At 42.3% G+C, this 22075-nt stretch overlaps 1 pseudogene; it reads right to left on the bottom strand.

Annotated features, from left to right (window-relative positions):
• Positions 1–88: 88 nt before the first annotated feature.
• Positions 89–21928, bottom strand: LOC128115540 (glyceraldehyde-3-phosphate dehydrogenase-like; annotated as a pseudogene).
• Between the last annotated feature and the right edge of the window lie 147 nt (positions 21929–22075).

The raw sequence follows: 22075 nt of genomic DNA, 5'->3' as shown, positions 1-22075 counted from the left end.
CAGCAAGCACACAATTATTAATCGGCGCTAGACATATCCCTTCACCCACAAGAACTTTATGATCCAAAGAGCAGTCTGTGTGTGTTTTTTTTTTTTTTTTTTTTTTTTTTTTTGGTTTTTCGAGACAGGGTTTCTCTGTGTAGCTTTGCGCCTTTCCTGGGACTCACTTGGTAGCCCAGGCTGGCCTCGAACTCACAGAGATCCGCCTGGCTCTGCCTCCCGAGTGCTGGGATTAAAGGCGTGCGCCACCACCGCCCAGCCTGCAGTCTGTGTTTTTTAAACTTAGTACAGTCCCTAGACTTGTGTAGACTTCTTTGTGGTTGCGGCTGTGTCCTTCATCTTTATCTCAGCCGCTTGCTAGTTTATTATGCACTTCTACTTTGCTGGTTCTCATGACCCACTTAGCCAATTTGGATGCTGTAGATCCTCCCTGAGTCTTTCTTTAGTTCTTTTTATGACATATCTGTTTTAATATAAAACCTTTTTACCTGCTGGAATATGGACTCTTGTACTTTTACTCCTGTAAGGGGAAGGGGTTCTGCTGTAGTCCTTAAGTTTCCCATGCTGAACTTCCTCAACAGAGGGGCCCACCATCCGCCTCCTATGAGATAACGTTTTTCTGCCATAAATCACTTTAGTTGGGATTCCTAAAGGATTCCTAGTGGGTGAGTGTTCATTCCCTAGAAGTGCCTGAACTATTATACTTTCTATTATCTAGTGGCTTGGGGTCTTAAAGGAATATCTCATTCTGCTATATCTAAATGAGGTCCATGTCCAGCTTCCCCTTTCCTCCATAGTTCACAACCCAAGCATTCATTAATTTTGGCTGTGTTTTATAGATTAATTAGAACATTATCAGAAAAGCAGTTATACAGAACCCATAGCCCAGAGAGCTCATGATCTGTGAAGCACGTCTCCTTCAAGAAGGAGGCATAACACAGGCACTCTGCCAGGGACCTCCAGGGAGCTTAGTCCCGTGGGACGCATATCTCCCGTCCGATATTATTGACATAATTGTTTATGCCACACGGAGTTGGTGTGGCAGTCGAGAGCAATACCAGCCCCAGCAACAAAGGCGGAAGAGTAGGTATCACTCATAGGAGACAAAGGAGACAAGCTGGTCCTCACTGTAGCCCAGGATGCCCTTTAGTGGGCCCTCTGACACCACCTTGATATCTTTATCCTTGGCGGACACCACCTTGATATCTTCATCCTTGGCGGACACCACCTTGATATCTTCATCCTTGGCGGCTTTCTCCACACAGCATGCCATATCCATCATGGACACACTGGGGACAGGAACATGGGAGGCCATGCCAGTGAGCTTCCTGTTCAGATCTTGGATGGCACTGCCCACAGCTTGCACAGTGTCAGTGGATGCAGCCCCAGAGCCATCATGCCACAGCTTCCCAGAGGGGTCATCCAAAGTCTTCTGGGTGCCAGTGATCTCAAGGTCTAGAGTCATGAGTCCCTCCCTGATGCTGAAGCTGTCATGGATGACCCGGATGGGCGGGCGGGGGGAGGGGGGGGTGCTAAGCTGTTGGTAGGGCAGGAGCCAATGCTGATGATCTTGAGTGAGTGGGTGAGCTGTCACACCTCTTGTAGTTCACATCCATCACAAACATGGGGGCATCCATCAGCAGAGGGGGCACAGACGATGACCCTTTGGCTCTACCCCTTGAAGTGGACCTCGGCCTTCTCCGTGGTGGTGAAGATGCCACCATTACCCCTATCTGATGTTGGTGGTATCTCACTCCTAGAAGACGGAGATGGTCTTCCTGTTGATGGCAAGGTTCCTGTTCGCAGCCATGACTGTGCTGTGGATCTTGCTGTAGGTGGAATCATACAGGAACATATAGGCCATATAGTTGAGGTCAGTGAAGGGGTTATTGACGGCAACAGTATCCGTTCTGAAAGAGTTGGAGGCATTCCTGGTGACCAGGCAGCCAGTACAGCCCAATCCATCCACCCCTACCTTCACCATCATGTATCAGGGAGGAGTCTGGCGCCGCACAAGAATGTGGCTGTCTCTGGAATGGAGGGACGGGGAGCTTGGAGCCTCTCTTGAGTCTTACACACCCAAAATACCCTTCTTTCACCTTTCTTCACTCATTCTTCCATTCCTCCTTCATTCTAGAACCTTCTGGAAATTCTTGATAATTTTTTTTTCTCTCTTGCAACTTTTCCTGTTTTCAAATTCTTCCCATGGAAAATAATTAATAAACTTTGCATTTTAGACGTTGAAGATGCTGTACATAAGGGTACCTTGTCTGAAAAAAAAAGGAATAAAAATAAAATTAAAAACACATAAATATTTGAATATATAAATGAAGATAGAAAGAGATGCTTGTAGTTGTATTTTTTTTACTGTAGTGCACAGAGAAGAAAACATAAGAGGAAGAGAAAAGAAAAAATAGCTGGTATCACTTAAGGATTCACCAATAGAGCCTAAAGAGACGGCTCAGTGGTTAAGAGTGCTTGCTCTACAATCATGAGGACCAGAGATCGAATCCCAGCAACCACATAACAAGCAGGTACCCCCAAGTGTTTCAATCCTACATCTGGGGGAGTGGAGTCAGGAGGAGTGTTAGGGCTTGTTCAGAGAGAGACAATTCCTCAAGTGAATAGTAGAGACTCATATCATGTTCCTTGTGTGAAGGTCAAGGGACTGTCTGCTGGAATCAGTTCTTTCCTTTCACCACAAACTAAGGTCATCAAATTTGGCAACTAGCACCATTATCCACAGAGCCATCTTTTTCTTTTTCTTTTGTTTTTAAAGACAGGGTTTCTCTGTGTAGCTCTGGCTGTCCTGGAACTCACTCTGTAGACCAGGCTGGCCTTGAACTCACACAGATCTGCCTGCCTCTGCCTCCTGAGTACTGGGATAAAAGGTATGCACCACCACGGCCCAGCCCACTGAGTCATCTTACCCAACCCATTTTTACATTAAAAATGAATATAGACAGCATACTGATAAGTCTTGCTTTTTTATATAATTGGACTATGGATGGTTTTTACAAGAGGTGTTTATATTTAATGTGGTTATTGATACAATCAGATCTATATATATTACTTTACTACTTATTTTTATGTATTCTGTCGGGTTTTTGTTCATTTTTACCACTTTTTATGAATACCACGATTAACTGACTTTTTAAGAATATTTTGTTTTTTATCTCTTTTGTAGATTTACCTACTCAGGGTTTTTGGCTTTTGTTTTGGGGGAGTTGGGAATTTTTATTGGCATTTGTATATATATGTTTGTCTTAGGACTTATAGTATACATTTTTATTGTATCAAAATCTTAAAGAATCACTTACTGGGTTATATGTGGACCACAACAGACTTCTGCTGCTCCTTTCATGGGTCTTTGCATTATTTTAGTTGTATGTTAGGTAACCCACAGTGAGTTGTCTTTTCACTAAACAATGACTTTTAAAGAGAGTGTTAAAATAAGTGTGTCTAACTCTCTTATAAACATATTAACAATTTCTGGTTTTCTTCTTCTCTTTGTGTAGATACACGTAGTCATCTGGTACAGTTTTCTTTGTGCCTGAAACATATCTTTAATATTTCTTGTGTTTTTGGTATGGTAGAGACTGGTTCTACTTTTCTTTGTGCCTGAAATATATCTTTAATATTTCTTGTGTTTTAGGTATGGTAGAGACTGGTTCTCTCTATCTCTGTGCTGAAATCGTCTTCTTTATTATCATTACTTTTTAGTTATCTCCTCTGAGTATAGCATCTATGTTGACAGATACTTTTCAGTGCCTTAAATATGTCATCTTGATAGTTTCACTTCTGAGAAGTCTGCTATCATCCTTCTCTTTCTGCCTCTGTATATACTGTCTTTTAAAAACACCATTCTGCTCTTTTGATTTTTTTTTATGTTGATGCTGATGCTACTGGTGGTGATTTTTGTTGTTGTTGTTGCTTGTATTACTATTGAGACAGGGCCTCTCTACGTAGATCTGGCTGACCTGGAACCCTGCCACCCTCTGTAAACCAGGTTGGCCTTGCACGTCTAAAAATCCCTCTATGTAGGGCCTCCTGAGTTCTGGAATTAAAGGACAGATGTGCACCACGATGCGTAGCTTGTAACCCTCTCTTTTTTTTTTTTTTTTTTTTTTTTTTGGTTTTTCGAGACAGGGTTTCTCTGTGTAGCTTTGCGCCTTTCCTGGAACTCACTTTGGAGACCAGGCTGGCCTCGAACTCACAGAGATCCGCCTGGCTCTGCCTCCCAAGTGCTGGGATTAAAGGCGTGCGCCACCACCGCCCGGCAAACCCTCTCTTTTTAAAACAGATTTTTTTTTTATGGAGCTGAGAACCAAACCCAGGGCCTTGCGCCAAGCGCTTTACCACTGAGCTAAATCCCCAACCCTAAAACAGATATTTTTAAATTTATGTACGTGTATGGTGTATGTCTGTGTGTCTGCATGTGCATACAAGAGCATGCAGGTGCCCAAGGAAGTCAGAAGAGGGCGCTAGATCCCACTGGAGCTGGAGTTATGGGTGGCACCTATGTAGGTGGCGGGGAACCTAACCCCAATGCCCTGGAAGAGCAGCAAGCATTCTTAACCACTGAGACACCTCCCCGACCCCATGACTGTCTTTTTAATAATGAGTTTTATATCTAATTGTGTAATTCATTAGTAGAATTCTCTTTACGTTCTTGTGTTTCTGATATACTGAGTTTCTTTGGTCAAGGGGTTTTAAGTTTTCGTAAAGTTTGCAACTTTTTTAGCTATAGCCTCTTCAAATACGTCTGTTCTCTCCCTGTCCCTGTACGTATTACACACTCCTTTGGGATCTCCATTCACACATGCAGTCATTTGTTTAAAGTTTTCCAGTGGGTTACGGGGTGCTGTTTGCTATTTGGTTTTGATGTTGTTATTGTTGTTATTGGTTTTTGTCTCTTTCACTTTTCTTTTATTTCTCTTCAAGTTTACCACCCTTTTCTTTTGCAGTATTTAATCTGCTCCTAGTCTCATTAATGTTTTTTTCCCATCTCAGACATTCCTTCACATGATTGGTTTAGATCCTTTTTATACCATCATATCTTTCCTTGTATGTTCATATATTTTCTTCTGCCTTCTTAGATACATGGGATCTAGTTATCGGAACTGTTTATCTTCATCTGCTCACTTATCAATAGCGTCATTTTCTATTGATAGTTTTTTTTTCTCTCCCTATTATGGATTAAATGTGCCTATTCCTTTGCATACCTAGTCATTTTAATAAATAGTAGACATAGTAAAATTTAATGCTGGGAATTGATTTTGTACTTCTCTAAGTAGTCTTCATCCTTGTCCTAGAACATGGTTGATTAAGGTGGAAACATTTGGATCCTTTGGAGAACTGTTTTTAACTTTGGCTAGTCATTAGGAGCGCAGGCAGCCATCCAGGGCTGATTTGAACCATCACTGGGCCAATGCTTTCTTCAACATACTGACTCCGCCTTTGTATTTGGAGATTTTCCCAGTGACTGGCAGAAACGTGAAATATTCCCAACTCCACCAATATCTCAGGACTTGTTCTACCTGCTCCATCGACAGAGTTCTTTCTCCTGCTTTGAGCGATGTCTTTTTATGTGTTGTTGGTCAGTACTCAGCTGAACCCTTGCAGGAAAAAAAAAATCTTTGCTGATTTCCATGAAGCTCTCTCTTTGCCCAAACTTTCTTCTGTAAATCTGACCACGTTCCCATGTGCTCATCTCTGTCTTTGCACTTTGTGGAGACCATTTGGCTCCGTGTAGAATCCCCTAACTGCACGATCTCCTAGACAGTTTCAATACAGTCACCTAGGGAAAGCATCCAGTTCATTTCACGTCATTTGTTTGTTGTTGTTGTTGTTGTTGTTGTTTTGTTTTGTTTTCTATCGCTTCCCTATGCTTATCTTCTAGAATTTAAGCATCATTTCTGGACAGCTTTTTCAAGATGAGATGATAAATCCAGTTACATCCTGACTGGAACTTTTTTTTATGCTGCATGACAAACGGGAAGTATAAATAAAGCATTTCTGGTACATGCTGAAGGGCAATTGTTATCTCAGGGGAAAGGAGTTATGCCATTGTTTGAGATGCGTTATGAACTATTTTCTTTTTTCATGAAAAACCACTTTCTGATTGAAAGAACAATGGCTGATAAATTAGGAGTACTCACCCTTGGGTATTTGGCAGGCATTTGTTTTAAAACGAACAAAGGGCACCTCTACCCCCAGGACAATGACTGACAGTATTTGTTGCCAATGATAACATTGGATCTCTCAAACAAAACTGTGATTTGGAGAGCTTTCTCTTTTGTTTCTGCCACCCTAACCTCCACAGTTTTCTTTTTTTCACAGCAACTTTTCCCTGATGAAATCACTGGTTTTTTTGTTTTGGTTTGTTTTTTTTTGGTTTTTCGAGACAGGGTTTCTCGTGTAGAAACCTTGCGCCTTTCCTGGATCTCACTCTGTAGACCAGGCTGGCCTCGAACTCACAAAGATCCGCCTGCCTCTGCCTCCGGAGTGCTGGGATTAAAGGCGTGCGCCACCACCGCCCGGCGAAATCAGTGGCTTTTTAAAAGCGTAATTATAATATGGAATGCTCAACATTTGCAATGCTCGTATAATTCAGAGAATCAATATTTAGCAGATTCCCAGTCAACCTGTTATAAAATCATGAAGAAAAGATACATTCAAAGTAAATGAGACCAGGAGGGTTTACCTTTAACGGAGTAAAGACATTTATCCATTTGGTTTGAGAGTCTAAAACAACTGACTTTTAGGCCATATTTGTCATATTTCAGTTGAATAATGAAGATTTTCAAGAGTTATCTGAAACTTCTATTGAAATTTCTCCCTCTTCTTAATATTGTGTGTGGAGCCAAGTTTTCTTTATCTACTTCAACCAATAATAGGTTGAATGCAAATACCAGAATCTAGCTGGACATTACAGGTTTTTTAAAAACATATTCAACAATGCCAGTGCTCTTACGAAAATCTTTTTGTTTTGGAAATGTAGAGGTTGGGGTTTTTTGTTTTGTTTTTCATAAAAAAGTGCTATGTAACATGTAATGCTTTCATTATCTTTAATAAATCCATAATATTTATAAAGTACTTGTTTCACTTTTTGATACAACTATTGACAGACATAATGCACATAAATAGAAGCCACTTGTGGTCCTCCATAATTGTTATTAATGTGAGGGCTCTTGAGACCAAAATGTTTAAGAATCATTGTTCTCAGAGCTATTTTACTTCAGAAAGAGTATAAATTAAGCCAACCATTCTAACTGTACGTGCACATTAGAGTGGTTTCTCGTGTGTGGTCTTGGCATGGGCTTGTCTAAAAGCTCCCCAGGTGATTCCAGGTGCAGCCAGGACTAAGAAGCACTGGCATTGAGCCACATGCTTTGAGAAAGACATTAGCAGAAATCCTAATATATTAATATTAACATTAGAAATCATGGCACACAGTAGTTATTCAATAAGGCCCTGAGGGTAAAAGTAAAAAGATTGGGAATGGGCCATTCGTAGACAAACTATGAAATAAGCAATTTAGATTCAAAATTCCTGGGACACTGGGACTCTTCATTCCCCTACTTTTTGGGGGACCCTGCTGCTGTGGGATGTTCTGTATGGCAAATGTGTTGCTAATTAGTCAATAAATAAAACACTGATTGGCCATTGGCTAGGCAGGAAGTGTAGGCGGGACAAGGAGGAGAATAAAGCTGGGAAGTGGAAGGCTGAGTCAGAGAGACACTGCCAGCCGCCACGATGAGAAACAGGATGTGAAGATGCCGGTAAGCCACGAGCCACGTGGCAAGGTATAGATTAATGGAAATGGATTAATTTAAGCTGTAAGAACAGTTAGCAAGAAGCCTGCCACAGCCATACAGTTTGTAACCAATATAAGTCTCTGTGTTTACTTGGTTGGGTTTGAGCGGCTGTGGGACTGGCAGGTGAGAGAGATTTGTCCTGACTGTGGGCCAGGCAGGAAAACTTTAGCTACACCCTGCTCAAACCTGAAACTGAAGTACGCCTCCCTTTGTTTCTTTAATAGTCATAGAGAATTAAAGAAGCCTACATCATATCTCCGCCCAAATCTGCCTGCCATGGTTTTCAATCATGAAAGGGATATTAAAATATTTCCTCCTACAGTCCAGTCAATTTCTTGCTGTTCCTCTGAAACCTTATCTTAGGAATCCAGGTTTCATGTCAACCTTCCCAATGCCATTCACAAAATCAGAGATCGGGCCAAGATGGAGGCTGACGGCAGGACAACGGGCTTTTCTCTGCTTTCCTGATCTCCCCTCTCTCCAATCTCTTAGAACAATGTTCATTCCTCTCTCAAAGATGGGGAGAGTGAGACCCCAGAATCCTCCATTCCTTTTGTTTCTGTTTGGAGACAGGGTCTCACCATGCAGTCCTGGCTAACTGACCTGGAACTTGCAGGATAGCCTAGGCTGGCCTCAGACTCCCATTCACTGGTCTCTGCTTCCTGAGTTCTGGGATTAAAGGCATGTACCAGCATGCCTGACTTTACAGACACTAATCTTGGATTTCCAACAAACTTCCCTGCATCCTTTTCTAACTGCTGCTTTTTTTTTTTTTTTTTAGTTAAATTTTCTCTGAGGGTTCTGAAAACTAAAAAATGTTCAAGATTCAAAGAAATTAATCTCTAATAAGGAATTTTTATATAACCAAAGAAATGAGAGAGAGAGAATCAAGGAACTAAAGAGAAACTCAAATCTATTTCTCACGGAACAGACAGCTCGGAGATGCACGTTGTCAAGATTATCGAGTGAAGTTATCACCCAGTGGTTGTCATGGGAAGAATTCATCATATAGTGTTTTTATAGATCTGGTGCATGCATGTATGTTCACAAGTACACATATGTTGACCTGTAATTTTAAAAAATATGCTATATTTTTTTTTGGCCTCTTGCAGGATCAACAGGATGGCAAAGCACCAATTTCTACTACATGTTGAAGATACTACGTGGAAGATATGGAAGTTCTATTGTAAGAACTTACCTCCAGCCAGAACGGTGGTACACATCTGTAATCCCAGGGGTGGGAGGATACTGTAAGTTCAAGGCCAGCTTGGGCTACTTAAAAAGTTCTAGGCCGGCCAGATCTGTAAAATAAAACTTCCATTCAGTTTTATGATATAAATTGAGAATATGGCCAGGGATATTAGGTGTGTCAACAACAGTATATGTTTAAAGATCCTCTAATTCTGAAAATCAAGTATATTGGCAATATCATCATCTTCATTGTGAATAACAAGAATATTAAAGCTGATTAATCTACTTTAGTCCACCCTTGTCTTAGCCTATTTCCTGTGCTGACAAAGTCCTCAAGACTGAGTAACTCATTAGGAAAAGATGTTTCTTACAGTTTTGAAGGCTGAAAGTCCAAGCAATTTTGGTGCTGGCTCCAGCCAAGAGATCTTGACTACATCACGTCACGACACATGGGATCATGACAAGAGCCCACCTTAGGGGAGATCACACATCAAGACAGGCGTTGGTGGCACACGCCTTTAATCCCAGCACTCAGGAAGCTGAGCCAGGCGGATCTCTGTGAGTTCGAGGCCAGCCTGATCTACAGAGCGAGATCCAGGACAGGCACCAAAACTACACAGAGAAACCCTGTCTCAAAAAAAAAAAAAAACAAAAAACATAAACCCCAGAAACCCAGAACATGGCAAGGGCTCCATTTTGCTCTTATATATCAGTTATTACACCTCTTTCTCTTGAGAACTCACCAGGGACCCCTAAGAATGATACTGGGGTCTGGTGGTGTAATGCAATTTGCCCAACATGCGCAGGGCCTGGTGCTGGAGATCCAGCACCGCACACAAAACAAAAACAAAGCAAGAAACTCACCCAAGACTACAGCAGTTCCTTCCCAGGCTACTACCCCCACCAACCTTAATCACCTTGGACTTGCCCCTCTCTTAAAGGTCCACCCCCTCTCCTGCTGTCACACTGACAGCAGATCTTCAACACATGAGCCCTTGTGGGGACAAATGACATTCCAAACAAAGCCACCCTACAGGCAGTTGTCACTCCAAATGAAAAAACTTAAAGTCATTCAAATACAATCTTGAATTCGTTAAATTAAGCCTTGACTGCCAGACATCTTTGAAATGGTTTTGTTTCCAGGTTTTAAGCAGGGTTTGTTTTGTGTTATTTTCACTCTTTTGACCAAGTATCTATTAATATCAGTTAGAAGAGGGGTTAAAAAAGTATTTTTTCAGTTCATATCGAAATATAACTTAATCAAGTCAGGGCTGAGGCACTCAGTTCTCTTCTGCTTTGGAACTGTTTGTGAATTTTCTAAGGAATTATATTCCATTTGTCTGTGTTGTAACACTATGAAATTGTGAAGTTTTTCTACTGATCAGACTACAAAGAATATAATGAGTCTTCACTGGAAAAAACATGCTCTCTCAATCTTACATTGTTGGAGTAATTTTAACTGTGATTATTAATTATCCCCTTCTAACTTTTTAAAGAACAATCTTTCCTTGAGTAATTTTCAAGGTATATGTAAGAAAGCAGAAATAGATTTATTCCATATGGTTACATTGGGAAGAGTCCTAATGACTGCCCTTACCCCACCATCCCCCAACACACACAGTTCCTTCAAGGGTCCTCTAGTGAGTTTAAGTTTAAACAGAAGGCCAAGGATTTGTGTATCTGGAAGTCCTGGTCGATGTGTGTTCTTGTTCACTATTGACCCATCATCCTTGTCTGGGATTCAGTCTCATCATGTAATGTAGTCTGACAAGTTGTTAGAACTTTGGGAAATCTCTTTCCAGGAGACAAGATACTCCTCTGGCTGGTACCTTTTCCTTTCTCATCACGAGATTCCCAGGGAACTTCCCATTTCTTTGGGATCCATTGTTTTAAGTGTCTCTTTAGAATACCTTCATTTCTGCTGGGGCTGTTATAATCCCACACTTTCTGTTTTAGCTACTTAATCTTGATGTGAAGGATGTCTATGTCTAAAAGAAATACAATAAATAGAATGCAAAGAGGGACCAATGTGAACACCTTTAGTTAGTGCCAGAGAGCCATACCTAAGAACTGTATTTTCACGACGGTTCTTGGCTTTGAGTTACTTTTGGAAGAGCTGACACATGCATTGTCTTGTTGGTTTGATACAGAATCTAATGAGAAGCCTAGACTGGCCTCCAACTCCACACCCTCCTGTTTCAGCTTCCCAAGTGCATGGATTTCAGGCAAGCTCTCCCATGCTCAGCATGACGTCTAGCTCTAACAACTTCTCCTATGTCTCTGAACAATATTCTCTGATGACTCTGATGACTGGCCATCTGCTGGTTTGTCCTCCGTGGGCCCACGATGTCAGGAAGATTTGTCCTGGTTGGTCTGATTTGATCTCACATTGTGTGTGTGTGGGAGGGTGGTGTGTGTGTGTGTAAGCAACAGATGTCAAGAAGTTAGTGCTGACACACCATTTAGTCCCAATTTAAGCAACTTTATAGACATGGCTCTTAGGCCAAACATATGCGAACTAGAGCGCCCCGTTTCTCCTTGTAGGTAATGGCCTAGCATTTCAGAAATGGTGTTCAGGTACCTTTCTCAGAAGTGGTACTTCAAGGGTCAGACCTTGAGAAATCCAAACCAAAGTCCAGACTCATTTCTCTGTTTCCCAAGTAGAGATCAAAACAGCTGAGTTGAAGTGGGAAGACAGGAAAATGTCCCTGGAATAAAATGACTCCAGCAGCTCCTGGGAACTTCCATCTTTCCTGTCTACCCATGGTCTGCTCACTGTGAGTGGCACCCCCCCCCAAAAAAAAATGAATCTTTGCTCCTTCATGGTCATCGTTTTGTTATTGTGCTGGCTAGTTTTGTGTCAACTTGACACAAGCTGAAGTCATCTGAGAGGAAGGAACCGCAGTTGAGAAACTGACTCCCACAGTTGAGAAATCGACCCCATAAATCAGGCTGTAAGCAAGCCTGGAGGGCATTTCCTTCAGGAGTGATTCATGTGGGAGGGGCCCAGCCTACTGTAGGTAGGGTCATTCTTGGGATGGAGGTCCTAGGTTCCATAAGAAAGCAGGCTGAGCAAGTCATGAGGAGCAAGCCAGTCAGCAGCACTCCTCCATCGCCTCTGCATCAGCTCCTGCTTCCAGATTCCTGCCCCGTTTGAGTTTTTGCCTAATTGCTTTCAGTAAAGAACTGTATGTAAGTGTGAATGAAATAAACTCTTTCCTCCCCAAGTTGCTTTTGATTACAATGTAACAGCCATAGTAACCCTAAGTAAGTCAGAAATTGGTACCAGGAGTGGTGGACTGCTGTGAAAACCTGAACACGTTGCTTTGAGAATGACTGTGGAAGGAAGGACATCTGCACTTTGGGCTAGAAAGCCATTCAGTGTTGAGAGCTCAGCGGGCTTTCCTGTAGGAGCTTGGAAGATAATAACGTTGAAAACAACGCAGACCATAGAGGCCTTGCTTGTGAAGTTTCAGAGGGAAGTTTGAGAGTCTGTTAAGGACTCTATCGGAGCCTTTGCTATTTTCAATTAAGAACCTGTAGTTGGCTCTGGTCAGCTGGGGCTGAAGAATTGGCTGTGATTAAGAAGAGATCAAGATCACTGACATGAAACCTTTTTAACTAGGACAATTGATGTTGGTTAGCTAGGGTTGGGAAATTAGCGGTAAGAAGAGACCAGCACCCTTGAGGTGAAATCTTCTGGGAAGTATTTCCTCCAGGGCAGCACACAGAAGCTGGGTGCCAGAGGTGGCCAAGATTGCACCTTTACTGGCAGCCAAACTTGATCTTGTGTAAGAATCTCCCAGGTGGTTCTAGCTTTGAAGGATGAAGAGGTCATGAGACCAGATGAGAGACCGGGAGAGGCCCTGGGTGAAGCTACAGCCTCAGTAGCAGCTGAAGCCCCAGCATTGAAGGCGTCATGGAGAGATGAGGCTTGGCACCTTGAAGAGCGCCCAGGAGAGGCTACTGGTAAAAGTACAGGCCAGTTGCTACAGAAAACCCTAGGATTTTAGAGATGCCAGTACCACGGAACTATCACAAGGACAGCAGAAGCTATGGAGCGGAAGAGGCCTGAGCCTGAGAGACAAGGCATCTGTGCTGTGGCAAACCCTTTAGAGGAGTCCAGAAGACTGTAAGTGAATCCCAGACTGTGGACACCGAGTTATTTACACCATTGGAGTTGGTTTTGCTTTGTTCAGATTGTAATTGTGACCGGGTTCTTCCCTCTTGGAATAAGGAAGTATTTATTTTGATTTTACAGGAGTCCACAGTTGAGAGACAACTTTTAAAAAGATTTTGAAGTTTTAAAGAAACTTTGGAGTTTGAAAGTGACTGAATTTTTAAAGTGTTTGAGTTTTTAATACGTTTTTATTGTGATATATATTAATATGAGCTCTTGGGGACAAACAAAGAGAGAAAAATTATTGTCAAATAGTGCTGCATTGGTGTTTCCCTTTGAAGAGGGGTGAGTTATCAAACGCTGGGGGTCACTTTGGGTGCCGCGTGAGTTCTGACCTCTCATCTTCGATAAACAATTAAAAGAGCCAAACTAAAAATGGAAAGGAGAAGGAGGTTTTAATCAAGGTGGCCCCACTGGGAAGAGGAACAGAAAGATCGAGGGACACTCCCTTCCCATTGTCGCCCCGTACCCACATGTCCTTCTTCAAGGAATATATATTTTTAAAAGCTTGTGTTTAAGATGCAGGTGAAGTCTAGAAGTCTCCAATGAAAGAGGAAGAAATACTCGAAGATCACTTCCCAGAGGGCCCCAAAATAGAATACTGAGAAAGTAAAGAGGTACTAGGCGTGTGGCTAATTGTGTAACAAATGCTTAGCATGGAACCCTGCATTCAATCCCAGAACAACACAAACCAATTAGAACGACACCAAGTCATAGAAATAGCAACAGTCTTTACAAATAAACTTGGTTGTACATATATAGCTATTACTACCAATACTAACAGGAAGTTGCAACATAACACCACAACTCAAATTCTGCCTTTAAGCCATGTATATTCACAGATATACTATGTATTTAATTTTGTCTAGACTTAGGTTTAAATTTAGACTAACCATGCGATTTCGTCCTATTTATGTATCTATAAACATGAGCAAAGTATTTTGAGTGTGTTTGTAATTCTAAAATAGCATAGGTTGTGGTCATAAATTTTTTTTGAAATCTATAGCTTAGTTATACTACATGATTCATTTTATAAATTAGACGAACTAATCCATTTTCAGTTCTAATGTTTGAAAAAGCATTTCAACAGAGCTGGTCATCAGCCAGAGTATACCTAAATTTCTGCCCCTACCGAAAAAGAAGCTTAAAGTCCAGGGTACAATTTTAGCAAGACTAATCCCCTTCTGTCACGGCCAAGGCTTGGTCTTTTAGCTTGCCACTTAATAAGTTACATACCTATTACAGAGAACATTATAGCTTCAACTCAGAGATCTGGACAAAACAACATAATTTGAATAGCTAGCCCTTGGGAGGCAGCAGCAAGTGGATCTCTATGAGTTCCAGACCAGCCTGGTTACATAGTGAGTTCTAAGACAGCCAGAGATACATAGTAAGATCCTATCTCAAAAAAAAAAAAAAAAAAGCCAGGCGGTGGTGGCACATGCCTTTAATCCCAGAACTCGGGAGGCAGAGCCAGGCGGATCTCTGTGAGTTCGAGGCCAACCTGGGCTACAGAGTGAGTTCCAGGAAAGGCGCAAAGCTACACAGAGAAACCCTGTCTTGAAAAAAAAAAAAAAGATAAATGTGTTTGAATAACTATTTTTCACAATATATGTGTTTATTTTGTCATAAAAATCTGTATTTATGGACAAAAAAGGAGTGTCCATACCAGGACTGGACATCTCCATTCTATGCCGAGGCAAAACGGTCTCCTTTCAATATTGCTTTTAGAACAGAGAAAAATAACATCGATCAGAAATTAAGACAAGGGGCTTGGGGAGAACTTACCAAGTAGGAAGCTTTGCTTCACGAGTATGAGGACCTAAGTTCAAATCCCCAGCACCCACATAAAAAGTCAGGCATGGCTTCGAGAATCACAGTGCTGTGGGGGGTGGGAAAGGAGGACCTAGCCACCAGTGTAACCCCAGGTATAATGAGACAGCCTGTGTCAAGGAAATAAGGCAGAGAAGGATGTAACAGGGCATCTGACATCTTCCTCTGGCTTCTACATGCAGGCATGCATATACACCATACACACACACACACACACACACACACACACACACACACACACACACAAACACAGACACACACACACACACACACATACCACACACACACACACACACACACACACAAACACAGACACAGACACACACACACACACGCATGCATGAATAAATACTGTGGTTTTAAGAAAAGAAAATAAGGCAATGTCTCAGACAGGAAATGGATGCCATTCTGTATACGCTATATATAGGATACAGTAAAAGTTATTATTCAAGATTTTTACAGGCAGAGGGAAACACAGAAGAGTAGATAAAGCAGTATGATTACTCACATTTCTGTGGGTTATTGTGTTTATCAAATCATACAGTTAGCATAAGTATTATTAATGTATAATGTATGCATATCTTTACCATATAGTTATGTGACCCTTAGAGACAAGAAAACATTCTAAGAAGTATATCGTTACATGATTTCATCACTGTACAAACATCAGATTTCACAAATGCAATTGGTACTACAAAAAACACATGTAAGGTTTTTTTATTTTTTATGATTTACCATTACTTTTATATGCATTGGTATTTTGCCGGCATGTGTGTCTACATGAGAGTGTCAGATCTCCTGGAACTGGAGATACAGACAGTGTGAGCTACCATGTGGGTGCTGGGAATTGAACTCAGGTCCTCTGGAAGAGCAGCCAATGCTCTTAACCACTGAGTCATCTTTCCAGCTCCCCACATGTAAGTTTATATGTATGGCATGTTTGGTGTGGCATATAGCTCCTAGGGCCATGGTGAACAAAACAAACAGAGAGATCAAGAAATACTGTAACTATGAAATGGAATGAGGTTGCCGTCAGCGGAAACACAATATGACATTTTACAGTAAGCTTTCAAAAAATGTAAGTAGAAGTATTACACTCTAAAATCACAAGCAATATAGAGGGTGCTAGAAATGTAGCTCAGTGGTTTCCACTTAGCATTCATGAGTCCTCGGGTTCAATCCCCATCACCAATGGATTGCTAAACCAGTAAACAAATAAACAGTGAACACACAAGCAGTAGCATAGAGCTTACTGTTATTATTTAATGTACTTTAAGTATTATGCACTATACATGGTTACATATGCTTTGCTTTTATGCAACTGGCAACACGGTTTGTCTCCATCAGCATGGTTACAAACACATGAGATGAACTTCTCTCTCAGTTTCTACCCCTGTATTTTACCTTCTACTTATACTTTCTGACCCTCTTCTCTGTGTTATAGGTTTGTCCATCTCTCAGCCATGAACTCCACCAGGAGTTAGCTTCCCTCTAGATCAAATGCCTTTCCTAAATGTTTGAGATGCACAAGTGTAGCTAGAGTTTTCCTGCCTGGCCCACAGTCAGGACAAATCTCTCTCACCCGCCAGTCCCACAGCCACTCAAACCCAACCAAGTAAACACAGAGACTTATATTGGTTACAAACTGTATGGCTGTGGCAGGCTTCTTGCTAACTGTTCTTACAGTTTAAATTAACCCATTTCCATTAATCTATACCTTGCCACGTGGCTCATGGCTTACTGGCATCTTCACATGCTGTTTGTCATCGTGGCGGCTGGCAGTGTCTCTCTGACTCAGCCTTCCACTTCCCAGCTTTATTCTCCTCCTTGTCCCGCCTACACTTCCTGCCTAGCCAATGGCCAATCAGTGTTTTATTTATTGACTAATCAGCAACACATTTGCCATACAGAACATCCCACAGCACACAAGTGGTTCTTTTTTTTTTTTTTCTTTTCTGGAGCTGAGAACTGAACCCAGGGCCTTGCGCTTGCTAAGCAAGCGCTCTACCACTGAGCTAAATCCCCAACCCTGCACACGTGATTCTTGAACATGTTCAGTGAATCAGTAAATCAAAGGCTATAAAGTCTCCAGGGGAACAAAACCAAACAAGCTAAATTAAAATCAACTAGTCTTCAGCTAAGTCAGCCACCATCATTAAAGGAACTGGGACAGTTTAACGTCCTGTTCTCTGATCGGAGGCATGTTTGGAGCTACTTGAAAGTTTTTAGATTTGAGGAATCATAATCAGGGTATAAGTTACAGTAAAATAGTCAAGTCACTACAGTCTAACTACAGTAAAAATAAAACCAATGGATTTACTTAGTTATTAACTCAGTGATTTTATAGTACACCAAAACACTGTCATCCAGTAGCATAGAAAATGAATGCCAGTTCTGGTCACTTGCGGATAGCAGTAGGACCCTTCTTTGATGAAGCAGAAAGGAAGTCTTTCTACAGCCAGATTCCTGTGCCTCTTAAGCTTTTTGTTATCTTTTTAAATTGGCATCCATGGGGCTGGAGAGAGGGCTCAGTGGTTGAGAGCACTGGCTGCTCTTCCAGAGGACCCTGGTTCAATTCCCAGAGCCCACATGGCTGCTCACAGCTGTCTGTAACTCCACTTCCAGAGACCCTGACACCTGTGGCAAAACACCAATGCACATAAAATAAAAATAAATAAGTTTTAAAAAATTGGCACCCACAGAATCAAGTTCAGCAACTTATTTCTTTGAGGAAATAAAGCAATATAATACAATGTATTATATGTATATATATATCACATGCACACACACAAATATATACATATACATATATATCCTCTAACATGAATAATACTGGTATCATAAGTAGTACTTATTGTGCATTTTCTGTTATCTAGCCATTAAAAAATGCTTTCTGTGCATTATTCCAATTTATCCTTGTGTCAGCTTATAGGGTAGAGACATCAATCCCACCAGTTAACTGTCACTTGGTTGTGTGATACATACCAAGGCAGACTAATCACATGTGTCCTGATTTCTTCAGTCAGTTCTCATAAGAATCCTATGATGTATAAAATTATTAACCCCCATTTTGGGGAAAATTAATTCTTTGTGAGATTAAAGAGCACCAAGTTTCTAAATAATAGAGCGGAGAGTGGGCTGCATTAAAAATCTCACCCCAACTCCTTTTTTCTAATGAGGATATTCTCAGTTGCTTCCATGTGGTGAGAGAGCCCAGATGTCTTTTTTTGGTCAATCCAGATGTGCTGATGTCTGTAATACCTTTGTTCTTTTCCATTGGCTTTTGGGCTGTGGCTAGTTGACATCATTTCAAGAACAGAGGTTTAAATTAAAACTCAATTCTCTATAGCCTGAGGGAACTTGACGCTAAATCCATTTTTAAGAAATTCATAAGCATTTACACCTTCTTCTTCTTCTTGGGGAAAACCACAAGGACAAGCAGAAACCACTGGGATGTACAAGAATTTTTTTTCCAATTACCTAAATATTGACTTGTAAGGAAACAATAGAGAACCGAGATGAAACGTGTGTGATTATCTCTCCCTTTAGTTATTAGGTTTTCATAGTCTTCCTCTTGGTCAAATGATCATCTTTTTTACTATATGCTCTTCTAAATATATATGCTATGTTATCAATGTTATTATATATAAAATTAAGTGAAAAATGCATATAAAGCTAATGAATAATGGAAATAAAGAAGTTATGTGGGATAAACAGAGAAGAATTTTTCTATATAAAGAAGAATTAATGCATTTGACTCAGGGCTGGTATGCAATTAATGATATTATTAATTTGGGCCTGGTTAAAAGGCAGTAGGGAACTGCTGAAAAGTTTATCATGTGATATTTTAGGACTATCAGTTAACCAAATCACGACAATGGAAAAAAGAAGTTTGACAATTCAATAAAAAAATTACTAAACCCTTGATATTGGCTCATGTCTAATCCCAGCAGAAGCAGGTGGATTTCTGAATTTGGGGCCTGGTCTACATAGTGAATTCCAGGGCAGCCAGAACTATGTAGAGAGACCCTGTCTCAAAAACAAACAACTGACTAAGCCCCATGCTAAGTGATGAGTGAATAAAAGTAAGACATGTTTTTCCATAAGTTCAGGAGAGGTCAGGACAGACAAAGAACCCAGAAGGATCTGGTCCACAGTAAAGACACAAGGTAATGTGGTAAGTGACCCAAGATTTGTCTATCAAGGGCAATCAGAATACAGAACAATCACAGCTTGCGAAATCAGAGAGGATGATGGATGTAACCTTCATGAACGTGTTACCAAGAATGTAACAGTTCGAGCTAGTCCAGGAGAGGCTAATTAAAAGTCCATTAGAGTAACCTAGAGATTGTGCTAGGGTAACTGTGAAGGAACCAGGTGGGGTGCTTGAGATTGTTAACTAGTGTGTCTCCGCTGATAAAGAGCCTACAGCATCCCCCTCCTTCCTTATCATCACTTTACTAACTCTGTGTTGACACGTGGATGGTGTGTAAATTTTTCAGCTGTGTTCTAAGGTCATGGAAAAAAGACACAAACACAAAGTGAGTTTTCAGTAACCACGTTCTATAAATTAAACCCAGCTGGTTTTGCTTTTTTGTTTTTTGTTTTTTGTTTTGTTTTGTTTTGTTTTTTAATGACAACTTCCTCTGGTGGATCCTCAGCAAACCGTGTTTTTCTGAATTTAAGATTCTAAATCAAGGAGCTCTGGCCCCCTCAAGTCACAACCATGCTGACACTCTTAACTAGTATTAGGTAACACCTGTAAATGATTATGTCATTAAGGACAAGAGGAGACATTAAATGTGGGAACAGGAAGATTTATAGCCAAAGCCAAATAAGGGGACGGTTACATGCTCCCGTTTTCATTAAAAAAAAAAAAATACTGAGAAGTCTTTAACATTCAGATTCTATGTTCTCTTAGGGATCATGAACATTCCTCTTGAAAACCATTCTTCATCTCTTAGGACAGGAAGAGAACACGTGAGAAAATGGTGGTCTATGTCCAACAAAGATAAAATTTCAGGTACAAAGTCAGTCCCAGCCTCAAATGACCTGCTGAAAGATTTAACTAGAGAAAGCAATTAAAAAGCAGAACAGCGAGAATGCAGGTCCATGAAATATTTATACGTCAAGTAGTCAAGTACATATTTTCACATAAACACTCCACAGAGCAGCAGTTTAATTCTCTGAGAAAGTCACTCCTATGGAAAGGAACTGTTTCTTTAAGGACCACAACAGAAAATGGAATTCAAGAGTGAGGTGAAACTGGATGCAAAATGCCCCAGTGACATTCTGGGAATCTTGCTAGGAGAAGATATCCCCGGCTAGACTAAAACATCTGTTGGGAAGTGGAAAGAAAAAAAGAACACAATTGGGCAAGGGAATGCTTCAAAAGAAGGTACACTTAAAACAATCTGCTTTTAATCTTAAAGTAAGAGAATGGCAGAAGATCTTTAAACAGTTACATACACACACACACACACACACACACACACACACACACACACATTCTGATCATATTCACACCCCATCACCTCCTTGTTTGAACCCCTTCTTCTTCTGAACTAGGCCCTTTCTTGTCTTTTTTGTGACCCACTGAGTTTCATTAGGATTGCTTGCATGAGCATGAGTGAGGTGTGGGTAAGGCTTTAAGTACAAAGATGTAGCCTGACTGACTTAGATGCTGGTGGATCTTGGCAGCTTCCAGTTCCACAGCAACGTCAGAATCATGCTCCCCCACCCTCGTCCCCCCCCCCCCACGTAGAAAAGGATCATACATTTTTAATTTTAAAAGTCTCGCTACCTAAGAGATGGGGATGTAGTGAGTAGCACAGTCAGTGGTTTAGCTCATTGGTGACCTTGTGGGTGTCAGCATGCGGGTTCAGTCTCCACTTCTATCCCTAGAGGAAAAACGTCTCACTTCAAATCCAGAACTATGCATCCATTAATATTGTTGATTCTGTATCACAATGGGCGGTCCACTTAGGTTTATTCTCCCTCTGTTTTCAAAAGCTGCCCCCCCCTCCCCCGGCCCGCACCCTCCACCCCTGGCTTTCTGCATCCGGACAAGCTGGCTTTTACCCCCTCTAACTGTATCAATATATTTTACTTTGAAGGGATAAAAAAAGTCGACGTGGGCAAACCGTGTAGCTTTGGTGACAATGACTGTCAACTGCGCAGACAGTTTCTCTCGCATCAAGTATTTATAATTTAACACACGGGGTCTTCTCCCCTCTGATCTTTATGTGACTGCCACCCAGGTCTCTCCCCCCCCCCACTCCCCCTTACCCTGCATTCATTTCCACGCAGCGCAAGTGGAAGCCTCCAGTTGCGTGACTGCCGACTGGAACTTTTGGTAGCGCCGGCCACACGCAAGTGTTTGCAAGGCGATCAAGAGGGAACGCCAGGCACGTGCAAGCAGCGTCTCCAGTTTTACTGTGCCGCAGGTGAAGGGCTCTGGCTGGCTACGTCCGCTCGGTGTCGGGGGTTGACGGCGGCCCCCGGGGAGGAACGCCCGCCGGAGGAAGAACTCTGGAGGAAGAAGAGTGAGACAGCACAGGCACGGTCCTCCACTCCGGGACACCGCGTTTCAGGTGATCCCCCGCTTCCCCGCGTCTCTCTCTCTCTCTCTCTCTCGCCCCCGACCGCCATCGCCTGCCTAGCGGATAGCAAAGCGGAGTTCGAGTCCAGCGCGTCCCTCCCTCGAGACGCTCCCGGACCGACCGACCCGCGCGGCTCCGCGCTCGACGGTCCCCGGCGGCGCGGGAGCCAGGAGGAGGAGGAGGAGGAGGAGGTCGGACTTCCCAGGGGCGCCGAGCCTCCGCGCTCCCCGCCATCCCCTTCCCTCTCTCCCCTCCCCCGGCCCGGGGTGGTGGGGGTGGGGGTGGGGGGGAGCCTGACCCACCGCGGCGGCGGCGGCGCGCGGCGGCGGCGGCGGGGGGGAAACTACAGCTCCCGGCAGGCCCCGCGCGGGCCGCGCGCCCCCGCCCGCGCGCCCCGGCCCCCCGCCCTCCGGCCTCGAGACGGGACGGGGAGGGAGGAAGGGGCGCGG

The sequence above is a fragment of the Peromyscus californicus genome, unplaced genomic scaffold (assembly GCF_007827085.1).
Source record: "Peromyscus californicus insignis strain IS unplaced genomic scaffold, ASM782708v3 Scaffold_1__1_contigs__length_55948999, whole genome shotgun sequence".
NCBI lineage: Eukaryota > Metazoa > Chordata > Mammalia > Rodentia > Cricetidae > Peromyscus > Peromyscus californicus.
This window is presented reverse-complemented; position numbering and strand designations above follow the sequence as displayed.